Genomic DNA, 13250 nt, shown 5'->3' on the forward strand with positions numbered 1-13250 from the left:
AAAACAAAATTTCGAGAAAGTGAATGAGGAGGACTTTAAAAATTGCTTTAAACTGAGATTCAAGACGGGTCCTCGGGACCGTGATGTTGTAAATCACGTTGCCGAGGTCTCCGCATCAATGTGGAAACAAATCACAGCTATGGGCAGATTATATGTTGGCTTCCACGCAATTAATACGAGAGACTATATCGTGGTACCTCGTTGTCATAACTGTGGCGACTTGGACCACATTCTGAGGCATTGCACCAGGAGGTCGGCCTGCTCCAAGTGGGATGAGAGTGGTCATACTCAAAAGGACTGTAAGGCCACAGGAGTCTGCATTCCTTGTAAAAGTAGTGGCAATAAGTCTTGTGGAGCCACAGGACGGAACTGCCCTACCTACAGGATGCTCGAACAAAGATGAATTTCGAGAATTTATTATGGCTGAAAGTGGCATACCGAGCAGGATGCCAAAGCGTAAATCCCCGAGCAAAAGGAGGAGGGATGCTATGAGGGCAAGCAAATTTAGGGAATTCCTGAAGTAGCTTTCGAGCGCTGACAAAACAACAACAGTCTACAAATCTATTCAAACGGAGTTTCTCACAAAGGAAAATGGTATCCAGACAGAGTTCCCTTCGGTGGTCACAGCACCCTCCTCTCAAAGCCGGGGTACGATGCCGATTATAGATCCAAAACAGCAAGGGCATCCTGTGGTAGCGGCAGATAAAGATAAAACCAGTACAAGAAAACATAATAACTAGCTCCACTACAAATTCCGCCATACAAGACACCCCAGTAGTTAGGTTGCCACCTGTCGATCCGGTAAGGGTGTACCCGAATCTCGAGTACACCATGCAGCTGACTATGCTGGAGCAGCCGACGTCCCTGACCACTGCCTTACGATATGTGGTCCGCGTAGCACATGAGAACGGACGAAGGGTAACCTTCTAGGTGATGGAGGCTGTAGATAGAATACAGCTAATGTCGGTGAACCTCCCCACTGACTTTGGAGCCTTGCGAGACCTACTTAAAAAAGTTTTCGAAAGACGTGGAGAAAAATTTGCTCTAGATGAAATCTATCAACAATCAGTTATGGCAAATGGATTACTTCCGTATGACTGGACAAAACCTTACCGAACGACCATATACACACCTATTTTCCATGACGACCAAAATAACAATTGGACAACTCAACACTCATAATAGTCGACTGGTGATGCAGGAGCTCCGTAAGGAAGTGGAAGAGAGGAGACTGGATATACTCTGCTTGCAGGAGCCGTACTCTCTAGCTGCAAAAGTTGCGTTCACCGCTGCAACATGCCAAACCGTCAGTAGTGGGGATACCCCAAAAGCGGCAATTTTAGTAGTCAATACAGCATTGCGTGTAACACCCTTGTCACAATACTCCAACAGTCACTGCAACGTCGTGGAAATACAATCTCCTGCTGGAATTGCAATTATCATCAATATGTACTTCCAATATGGAGACAGTATCGAGCAGCACTTAGATCATCTAATGAGAGTAGCCATGGCGTTGCGGGGACGCAAAATCAATATAACTGCTAACACAAACGCTAAATTCTCCCTGTGGTACAGTGGCACAAGGGACGAAAATGGTGGAAAAGTGGAAGAGATGATTATGGCTCTCCAACTTGTGGTGGCAAATAGGCAGGGCAATCCTCCCACCCACGCGGCGGGAGGGGGTCAGGGTACAAACATTGACTTGTCGCTGGTCACGCCGAATGCTGCTAACATGCTGCAAGATTGGAAAGTGGCAGACAATGCCACCACTAGCGATCGTAATCTAATCATCTTCATTCTAGGAGACAGAGAGTGCCACTGGGCCATGGGGTGGGAGGTGCAAATGAACTTAAGAAAAACAGATTGGGAGCACCTAGCTAGAGAGTGCGACACTCCCCCATTACCAGAAGGTGACGCACAACAAGACTTTAACGTAGACAACAGGGCCGAGGAGCCGGTGTGTGCAGTAACAAGGGCGATCAAAGCGGCCGTACCAACTAGGAGGAGGGCCATGGCTGCCTCACCATGGTCAGCCAAACTACAGGAATAGCGTCAGTCTGTCAGAAGACTGAGGAAGCACTACCAGCTTGGTGTCGTCTGGTGGGAGAAGCGAAGATGGTTGTTGCTCTACCAGTAGGCAAAGGAAAACTTCCAGAAAGAGTTACATATGACCAGGATGAAATGTTGGGAAACGTTTGTAACGAATCAGTTGGCCCTGGACCTTTGGGGAGTGCCCTATAAATTGGTAAGGGAGAAGATCCGTTCCCCAATGATGATATCAACGGTCAGGCACGGGGGCGGGATGACGGAATCCTGGCAGGAAAATGCTGAGGTCCTCCTCCGGTCCCTGCTGCCTGATGATGATAGGAATGAAGATACTGAAGGCCAGCAACAGCTACGAAATGAAGATCTTGCCAGATATGAAAATGATGGAGCACTCCTCCCCTTCTCCGAGGAGGGGTTTGCTGCTCTCATCAAGTCACTAAAAAGAGGGAAAGCTCCCAGGTCAGACGGCATTGTGGTGGAGGTGGTGCAGTTCTTAGCCCCACAGCTAGTGGCACCACCTACACACCTTTCCAATGAATTGCCTCAGGAAGGGCAGATTTCCGAAGATCTGGAAAGTTGAAAATGTAGTAATTATAAAGAAAGGCCCTGAGAAAGACCCTGCCGAGGCCAAATCCTACAGACCCATCTGTCTGTTGGATGGCTTTGGCAAACTTCTGGAGAAACTACTAGCTGACAGACTGACTGCTCACCGAGTGCTGCATGGGATGAGCAGCAGGCAATTCGGTTTCAGCCCTGGGCGATCGGCATTTGATGCAATCGCCTTGGCGGCCGAGGTCTATGGCACAAGTATGTTGTTGGCATCATGGTGGACATCAGTGGCGCCTTCGACAACCTGTGGTGGCGTTCGCTCTTCTCCTGGATGCGGGAGAAAGAGTGTCCAGGGCTGCTATACAGCTGTCTTAGGAGCTATTGTGAGGATCGGGAGGTCTGGCTATCATCCCCTAGCGAGAAAGTCGGAAAATTACATAGGGATGTCCCCAGGGCTCCATGTTGGGTCCCCTTTTCTGGGACATCCACATGGAGCCACTTCTGGACAGCTTGCAACAAAGAGGTGCTATAGGTGATAGCCTACGCTTATCACCTCCTCCTAATGATCGGCGGCCGAAGTCACGAGGATATAGAACCAAAGATAGAGATGGGTATGGAAAAACTAAAACTGTGGTGCCGTAATACTAAGATAACCATTTCACCCACTAAATCAACTTACCTCTTACTAAAAGGACAGCTAGTTAGAAATCCAACCGTGAGAATCGAGGGCACACCAGTACTTCGCAGACAGGAGACACGTTTCTTGGGAATCATCATCGATGAAAGGTGGAACTTCGGAAGGCACACTGAAACTGTAACCCAGAAAGCTTTACAAGTATTAATTAACCTCATTTCCAATGGACACAAAAGATTTAACCTCCTCCCTCATCTGATAAAATTATATCATAACAGCATATTAACGTTAATAGTGGGTTATGGCTCGGGAGTGTGAGCACACAGGCTCACGACGGTGGTGCCCGTCATGACAGTGAGAAGGGTACAAAGGAATATGTTACTAAGATCTGTGGGGGCTTATAGAACATCCCCAGGGGGGAGCCCTGTTAGTCATAATGGGGCTCTGTTCTCTGGACATCAAAATAAGAGAGCAGGCCGCATGGTACTGGGCTAAGAAAGACAACATCACAAAAATAGAAGAAATTTTGGGAGCACCTGTTAGGGATAAGGGTGAGATAAGCACGAGGGGTGAAGATATATGGCAGGAGTTACGGGAGATGGACGAATCTTTTCAGTTCTTACCAAATGTAAGGGAGAGAATGGGAATGAAATATTTTGAGCCGACTCGGGATTGTTCCACTTCCTCACTGGTCATGGCCCTATCCGACATATCTGTGTCGGTTTGGGAAGAGGGCGACGCCCGCGTGTGACTGTGGCGCATCGGAGGGTACTCCTGACCGTGTGGTTTACGAGTGCCCCCTTTTCGATGATGTAGCAGCCGCACTACAACAACAACTGCCGAGTAACAATACTTACGATCTACTGAGACAAGAAGAGACTTTTCGATCACTGAATACATTAGCCAACGAGGTATCACGAAAAGTATTGACAATATTCTTGAGAGACTTTCGTGACTAGTTGGTAATCACCAATCGCGTCCAGCACTCCGATCCCGTACCACCTGTTCGTGGATAGGTCGACTAAACAGTTGGAATCCGCCACGTGCAGGATTAGGGGGACTGGGGTCTATTTCACGGATTTGACACATGCACCGGATATGACGTAGATTAGTTAGTAGTTTAGTGGAACAGAATAGGATAGTAGACTAGGAACCTGCAGCGACAATAAACTCCTTGCCTGCCCTGTGTCGGGGGCACGCTTAACGGGTTAGGTCGATGAGCCAGGCACTCAAGTAGGTTTATACTAACACTGGCACACATGTAACGCTGCAGGCAGTTAACACAAATTACCAGTAATTATTAGAAAGTAATGTTAACATTAGAAATAGTCTGCCCATTAACACAAGTAATACTGTCTATAGTCTTGCAAATTAATATGTAGCTGCTGCAATTATAAATAACATTGTAGAATATTAGGACCCACTAATCATTAAGGTGGTGGGTTATTCTTGTATAATTATTATGATTGGAAATAAAGAATTTTAAAAAAATACGTTGACGACATATCATTCCAACTTTAATTTTCAATCATACAAGTCCATATTCAGTAGCGAATGTCATCAAGTCTGTTAGAAGTAGCCTTTCCCAAGTCTTTCTGGGAAGTGCGCCTGTTGTGAAAGTGAAGCAGACTGGTGTGCAGGTGGCATGTCTTTGTGAGAGTAGCGACGGCTGTCACAGGGCGGCCAGCCCGCGCTCTGTCTACGTTCGGCATTACTTTTTTATACTCACTTAGACCAAGTTCTGGTTTCCCTTTGTCCGTCACATTTTTCTCAATCTCAAGCTATTATTTCCATATTCTGAACGTTAATTTTAATTATTGCTGTGTTACTGTAAATATCTTTTAGACAACATGTGGCACGCAGCCTATGATAATCTACATCTACATACATACTCCGGAAGCCACCTGGCGTTGTGTGGCGGAGGGTAGTATGAGTACCTCTATCGGTCCTCCCTTCTATTCCAGTCTCTCTCGTATAAGTTTCAGAAATGTTCTACCAGTCTTGGAATGAAAACATGACAACCATCAAAATTATGTTCAAAGTCGTACCATAATTTTGCAACGATATCGGCAGCTTATGCGTTCATCGCTCTTCCTACACACGGTTGCAGTTCGCTCAAAGTTGCCTTAAGAGGACGTACATTGACGGAGTCCTTCGGCCCCCCCTCCACCCACACACACACACACACACACACACACACACACACACAAGCGCGCGGACGACGCAGTGTCGTATCCATTGTTGAATCAGGTCGCTTTTAAGAAATGTTCTGGGCTGCAGGTGCCATTGCTGTGGCACTGTGCTGCAGATGTCATTGTGGTGGCACCCTGTCCTGTCAAAAAATTAAATTCTCAGAAACCTTTCGCAATTCTGAAAGAAACCAGAACTCCAGCATATGCAGATGGTTGATTTCTGTAACCATCTTTTCCGCGAAAATGAAGGGGGCATAAATATCTGAAAGGAAACAGTACAAAGCGCATAAAACTTTTGAGAGGCTTTATCGTGCTCACACAGCGCTTGGCTGCTGTCTTCCCCACAATTGCACGTTGTACCTGTACACTTTTCCATTCAAATGGTACGCAGTGTAAACACTGAAAAGTGAACGTGAAAGTAAATTTTGTTCCATCTGCACACCCATAATGAATTCACAAAACTCTACACTTTGTTGTTTGTCACTATCATGAAGGGATCGTAGCAGTTGACTCCTGCATTGTTTGAAACACGAACGTTGCCACAGAACGCACCTGGCAGAATTACGAGGATTGGCTAACTCATGGACGGTACAACGAGTAAGCTTTTTTGGATTACATGCAAAACTATGGAATATCTGCCATACCTCCAATAACACACAGGGGCGACCTTCCGGTTATCCCTTACAAAAATAAGCAGTGTCTACAGACTGCTGTTGCTTAGTTGAATGCTTTGAGTTGTAGGACCTTGAGTTGTAGTACCTTCGACGAAAATCACACAGCACACTGTTACTGACCAGTGCTTGATGAAATGAAGAACTCAAAACGCATATATTGACTGTGTTATCAATATATCTCCTCGGTGCATATTCGATGAGGAATGAACGAAATACTTTGGGATTTAGCTGCTCCAAAGAGACTCCTATCACGAACCGTGTGAACCAACACCTTACAACTGGCAATAAGGTGTAGTTTCGATATGTAAGTGAAAATTCATCCTAAGTTTCTGCCTTCATTAATGTAGAAGATATAGCCGTGTGAAATAAAGTGAATCTTTCTCAGTACAAAAGCATCACTTTCTGTCTTTACCACAACAAAATTCTTACTCTTTTCACATGCTTCCACCTGGGATATCACCATGGTATTTCGGACTGCAGTATTGTTTTTAGTGTCACTGGTTTTAGAAAGCTGATATCTACAGTTACATGTTGCTGTTGTTGTTGTGATCTTCAGTCCGAAGACTGGTTTTTCAACTCACTAAGCTAGTCTGTCCTATGCAGATCTCGTCATTTCTGCACAACTACCGCAACCTTATGACATGGACAAAAATATGCACACACTGCAAGCAATGTATACTTGAACACAAGTACAGATGCTGCCGAGTCTGCAGGTTGCACCGTTGTATTCCACCAAGAACGACACCTGCGCAGTGTCCTCAATAAGTTACAAGAGTCAGTCGTGGTCAGAACAGCGTTCTGCGTAGTTGTGAATGCGCTATGTCGGAGCTATGTGAATTCCAACCTGTGCAGATTGTTGGTGCTCATATGGAGCCCGCTTTCGTAACCAAGTCAGCCAAGGTGTTTGTTTTGCAAGAGACACCGCATCGAAAATATATATCGCACACAGGGAAAGCGTAAAAAAAATCATACGCTGTGTCACAACTCGGACACTAGTATGTATTCAGTGATTGTGATCGACGGTCACTGAAGAGATTTGGGGTGAAAACTAAGAGGATGGTAGCTGCAAAAGTCACTATAGAATGGTATGCCGCACGCTCCAACCTTTTCAGCACCAAAACCTCATGAAGGGAGCTTCGTAAGCATTGAACTGCAGCACGAACTGGAATTCTAAAATCACCCAGTGATGCAAATGTCTCTAACAGGAAAACATGGTAGCGAACTCATAAACTATGGGGTAACTGAAGTAAGTGATTAGACCGGATGAGACCTCTTTCCCACTGCCAGAGTTTTCGTCCCAAGAGTGAAACATGGCTGATGATTTGACCAGCTATATCGTGGTACTCCACGGGCCTCATTGTTACTCTTCAAGGTAGCATTACTGCCAAGTATTACGTGACCGTTTTGGCAGATCAGACCCATCCCACAGTAGGTTTGTTCCAAAGAACAACAGACTCCTGTTCACACAGCCTTCATCGTCCAGGAATGGTTTTGTGAGTACGAGGATGAATTGTGACATTTCCTCCGGTCACCACAGTTACCAGACCCATATATTACTGAATCTACATTGGAGAAATCTTGAATTGAATCTTGAATTGAATTGAATTGAATCTACATTGGAGACAAGGGTGTGTGATCGCTATCCACTTCCAACATCGTTACCTGATCTTGTCACTATGTTTCAGGAAAGAGACTATACATACCACAGAAATCCGTACAGGTCATTATTTATCCATTCCGAGATAAGTGAAAACTGTTTTGAATGCCGACGTGTTTCCTAAATCCTGTTAGGCTTGGTAATGTGTTGGTGTTTCCATATTTTTGTCCAACCTCCGTACATCCATCAGAACCTGGCTACTATATCCAAGTCTTGGTCTCCCTCTACAATTATACCAACAAAACTTCCTTCCACTGCTTAACTGACGATTCCTTGATGCCTCAGGGTGTATCCTACCAGTCGGCCCCTTCTTTTAGTCACGTTGAGTTACAAAATTCCATTCCACCACATTAATCATTCACTCTATTCACCTAACGTTCAACTTTCTTCTGTAGCACCACACTTCAGAAATTCCATTGCCTTGTCTAAAACGCTTATTGTCCAAGTGCTACTTCCATACAAGCCTACTTTCCGAATAACTTCAGAACAGATATCCTAATGCTTACAGTCTATTAAATGTTGACCAATTCCTTTTCTTTCAAAAATGTTATTTCTGGCTATAGGCACCCTATGTTTTGTATCCTCTTCAGTCAACATCAGTTATTTTGAGGCTCAACAGAAAATCTCATTTCCCGATCTCTCCCAGCGTCACCTGATTAATTTCGTTTGTTTCACTTTTGTTGATGTTCATCCTACGAACTTTTCTCAAGGCACTATCCATTCTGTCCTACTGCTTTTCCATGTACTTTGCTGTATCTGACAATCATAATGTCGTCGTCAAATCACGAAGTTTTCTATTTCTTTTTCCTGAACTTGTTCAAAATACAGATTGAGTAACATAGGGAATTGGCTACAACCTTATCACACTCCCTTCTCCACTGCAGCTTTGCTTTTCAATCGACGCATAATTGACTATATTTTTATTTTTGTAAAAGTTGTGCACAAATTTCGATTTGTGTATTTTACCTTCATCCAGTGTCTTGGTGTAGCGTATTTGGTTAGTAATCAGACGTACTCGGTACCGGGCTCGAAACCCACCACCGCTTAAATTTTGATTAATAACGTGCATTGGCGGCCGAGGACTTCCGGCATATGAAGTCACCCCCATTCTGCAAACGGCCTTGTCAAAGAAGACGGAAGAGCAGACAGAAGTTCAGGACACCCTCTTGTCTTTGGGGTGGGAATCTGACCTAAAGGCGGAAAAATCAGCGAAGATCGACGGCATGAGGGTACAGAAGGCAAAGGAAACCACTGCATTGAAGACACATAACGTGTATCCACATTACTTTTGGCCTGTAATTGAAGAAATGTCATGATGATCTCTCCATTGGCAAAAGATTCCGGAACAGTCCCCCATACTGATCTCCGGTAGGTATTTGCCAAGGGAGAGGTGACCTTGAGAAAAAGATTGAATAAGCAATTAAAAGATAACGTTCTATGAGCCGTGCTGTGGAATGTCAGAAGTTTATAAGACGTAGGGAAGCTACAAAATCTGAAAAGGGAAATGTAAAAGCTCAATCTAGATATAGATGGGGTCAGAGAGGTGAAATGGAAATAAAACAAGGATTTCTAGTCAGATGAGTATAGAGCAATATCAGCAGCAGTAGAAAATGGTATAATGGGAGAAGAATTCGTTATTAATAAGAAGGTAGGGCAGAGAGTATGTTACTGTGAACAGTTCAGTGATAGGGTTGTTCTTATCAGAATCGACTCAAAACCGACACCGACAATGTAGTTGAGGTATACATGTCGACGTCGCAGGCTGAAGGTGAAGACAGAGAGAAATTATATGAGAATATTGAAAGGGTAATACAGTACGTAGGGAGGGGAAGGAGCAAAAAAAAAATTAAATGAGAAGATGGGCTTGGGACAAGGAATGAGAGAGGAGAAAGACTAATTGCGTTCTGTAATAAATTAGTAATAGCGAATACTCTGTTCAAGATTCACAAGAGGAGGAGGTATACTTGGAAAAGGCCTGGTGATACACGAACATTTCAGTTACATTACATCACGGTCAAACAGAGATTCCAAAAGCAGATACCGGATTGTAAGGCGTACCCAGGAGCAGATATAGACTCAGATCGCTATTTACTAGTGATGAAGCGTAGGCTAAAGTTTAAGACATTAGTCAGGAAGAATCGATACGCAAAGAAGTGGGATACAGAAGTGCTAAGGAATGATGAGATACGCTTGAAGTTCTCTAAGGCTATAGATACAGCAATAAGGAATAGCTCAGTGTGTACCGTGATTCGTCACTCCACACAACGTTTATCCACCGTTCAATCGTCCAATGTTTACGCTCCTTAAACCAAGCGAGGCATCACTTGGCATTTACCCGCGTGATGTGTCGCTTATGAGCAGCCGCTCGACCATGAAATCCAAGTTTTTATCAGCTCCCGCCTAAATGTCATAATACTTGCAGTGGATCCTGATGCAGTTTGGAATTCCTGTGTGATGGTCTGGATAGATGTCAGCCTATTACACATTACTACCCTCTTCAACTGTCGGCGGTCTCTGTCAGTCAACAGACGAGGTCGGCCTGTACGTTTTTGTGCTATATGTATTCCTTCACATTTCCACTTCACTATCACATCGGAAAGAGAGGACCTAGGTGATGTTTAGGAGTGCGTAAATCTCGCGTACAGACGTATGACCACTTTCGAAGTCCGTGAGTTTCGAGGAGCGCCCCATTCTGCTCTCTCACGATGTCTAATGACTACTGAGATCGCTGATATGGTGTACCTGGCAGTAGGTGGCAGCAAAATGCAGCTAATATGAAAAACGTATGTTTTGGGGGTGTCCGGATACTTTTTATCGCATAGTGTATCAGGGTATGACTTCCATGGTACTAGAGGGAGCTGTAGAGGGTAAAAACTATAGAGGAAGGCAGAGATTGGAATACATCCAGTAAATAACTGAGGATATAGGTTCTAAGCGCTACTCTGAGATGAAGAGATTGGCACAAGAGAGAAATTCGTGGTGGGCCGTATGAAATCAATAGAAGACTGAAAACTCAAAAAAAAAAAAAAAAATTGCCTGTGCTTCCATCATATTTTCAACGTGTGACTTTCCGTTAACATTTTCAAAAGCTTTCTTTAATTCTACAGATGTTATAAATGTAAGTTTGCCCTTCTTTATCTTTTAAGAGGAGTCCAGTATGGCCTTGCGTGTACTTGCTTTTCTTTTGTATCCATACTCGTCATCCCAGAAGTCGGCATCAATCATATTTCCCATTCTTCTGTAAATTCGTAACTTGTGTCAGAATTATGCAACCATGACTTACCAACTGGTCCACCTTCTTTCTAATACGAAATACTGCATTCGCTTTGAAGTCGGTTTCATCTTGCGTACATGGTGGAATGTTTTTGTCATGGCTGGCTCTCCCAAAGATCTAAATAGATCCGATGGAATGTCGTTTACTCCAGGGGAATTATTCGACTCAGGTCTTTTAAAGCGCTGGAAAATTCCTTATGCTGCCCCACATCTCCTATCTCACCCCCTGTCACCTCCACTTTCCATAATATTGTCTTCATTTCCCTTGTATAGTCATTGTATATATTCCTTCCATCTTTCAGTTCTCTCTTGTTTACTTGCTACCGGCTTTCAATATGAGCCTTCGATATTCGCACCGCCACTTTTCTTTTCTGTAAGGAGCTCTTCAATTTTCCCATAGGTGACACCAGTATTCCTCCTAGTCCTGAATGCTTCTACAGCCTTGCATTTGTCTTCTAGGCATTCCTGCTTTGCCAGTTTGCACTTCCTGTCATTATTTTTAGGCGTATGTTACCCGGTTCATTTGCTACATTTTTATGTTTTCCCATTTCGTCAGCTAGATTCAATATCTCGTGGGTTATCCAATAATTTCTAGTTACTCGTGTATTTTTGCCTATTTGATCATCTGGTGCTTTCACTATTTCATCGCTCAAGGCTACGCATTCTTTTGTTTTGTGCCTCATTGTTATTTCAGTTAGTTGTTGCCTAATGCCCCACTTCAAACTCTCAGTAACCTCTGGGTATTTCACTTTGTCCAGATCGCATCTCCCTCTTGCTTTTCTGCAATTTCTTAGTTTTTATCTGCAGGTTATAATCAGTAAATTATAGTCAGAGCCTACATTTTCCCCTGGAAATCTCTGTCTTAGTACTATGTAATCTATTTGAAATCCTCCGGTGTACATAACCTTTGGTAGAATGGACGGTAACTACCAGAAGCGACCACCGACCGATCGGGGTTTACGAACATCGCAGTTTTGAAGCGATCACGCAAGTATTCCCAAATTTATAGCGCTCTGGTAACTACGCTACAGCTAACGACCATAGCTTCTTGCTAGCTCTCCAGAGTGCCTTACATAACACAGGAACACGCCAGATCGTCAATACACAGAACATTTTTCTCCTAGCTACCGCTCCCTCTTGAACGACTTCATCTTTAAAAAATTGTTCAAAGGGCTCTGAGCACTATGGGTCTTAAAAATGGTTCAAATGGCTCTGAGCACTATGGAACTTACTTGCTGTGGTCATCAGTCCCCTAGAACTAAGAACTACTTAAACCCAACTTACCTAAGGACATCACACACATCCATGCTCGAGGCAGAATTCGAACCTGCGACCGTAGCGGTCACGCGGTCGCGGACTGAAGCCCCTAGAACCGCTCGGCCACCGAGGCCGGCTACTTCATCTTCCACGCGACGTTAAACACTGACGTCCCTTACTGCGTTTTCGAGTTGACACACTCTTCTGTTCGATTTTCTACATTCACGTGAACCCGCGTCTGCATTAGAAACAATGCTTAATCTGCTCATTGCTCCGTACGGGTTTATTAAATTCGATTGCGTCGCCATTGTATGGTTTCTACAACACTTGATGTATCACAGCGCCCATTTCGTTTCTTAGATTTAGTTGAATCATAGAATTCTACACACAAGCCGAAGTAAGAGGCCAGAGAATTCTGCTTACAAGCCAGCTTTCAGGCACGTTCATGAGACAGGGCGTATTATAATTAAAAGATTGGAGCTCTGAGTTTTGAGTATCAAGCGTACGAGTATATTCATCGCAGGAGTGGCTGTGACGAATACTTGTACTCTGCAGCGTCGTTTCTCTGTTGTTACAAATGACTGAGTGAAGCTGACTTTCAGCTCTATAATTTCATCACTAAAGTGGTTTAGAGGCAGGGTCGTAATTAATTAATTAATTCCATGTTACGCAGATCATATTCGTAAGTTTTCTAATCAAACTGTAATCATTAGAATTTGTAACCCTAGCACTACTTTTTTAATTTAGTATGCTTTTACCTAAATAACAGAAAAACTCTCTCTTTGTTGCTTCCTATAAATCTCTCACTAAGCCCGCCGGAGTGGCCGACCGGTTCTAGGCGCTTCAGTCTGGAACCGCACGACCACTACGATCGCAGGTTCGAATCCTGCCTCGGGCATGGATGTGTGTGATGTCCTTAGGTTAGTTAGGTTTAAGTAGTTTTAAGTTCTAGCGGACTGATGACCACA

The sequence above is a fragment of the Schistocerca piceifrons genome, chromosome 2 (genome assembly GCF_021461385.2).
Source record: "Schistocerca piceifrons isolate TAMUIC-IGC-003096 chromosome 2, iqSchPice1.1, whole genome shotgun sequence".
Taxonomy (NCBI): Eukaryota; Metazoa; Arthropoda; class Insecta; order Orthoptera; family Acrididae; genus Schistocerca; species Schistocerca piceifrons.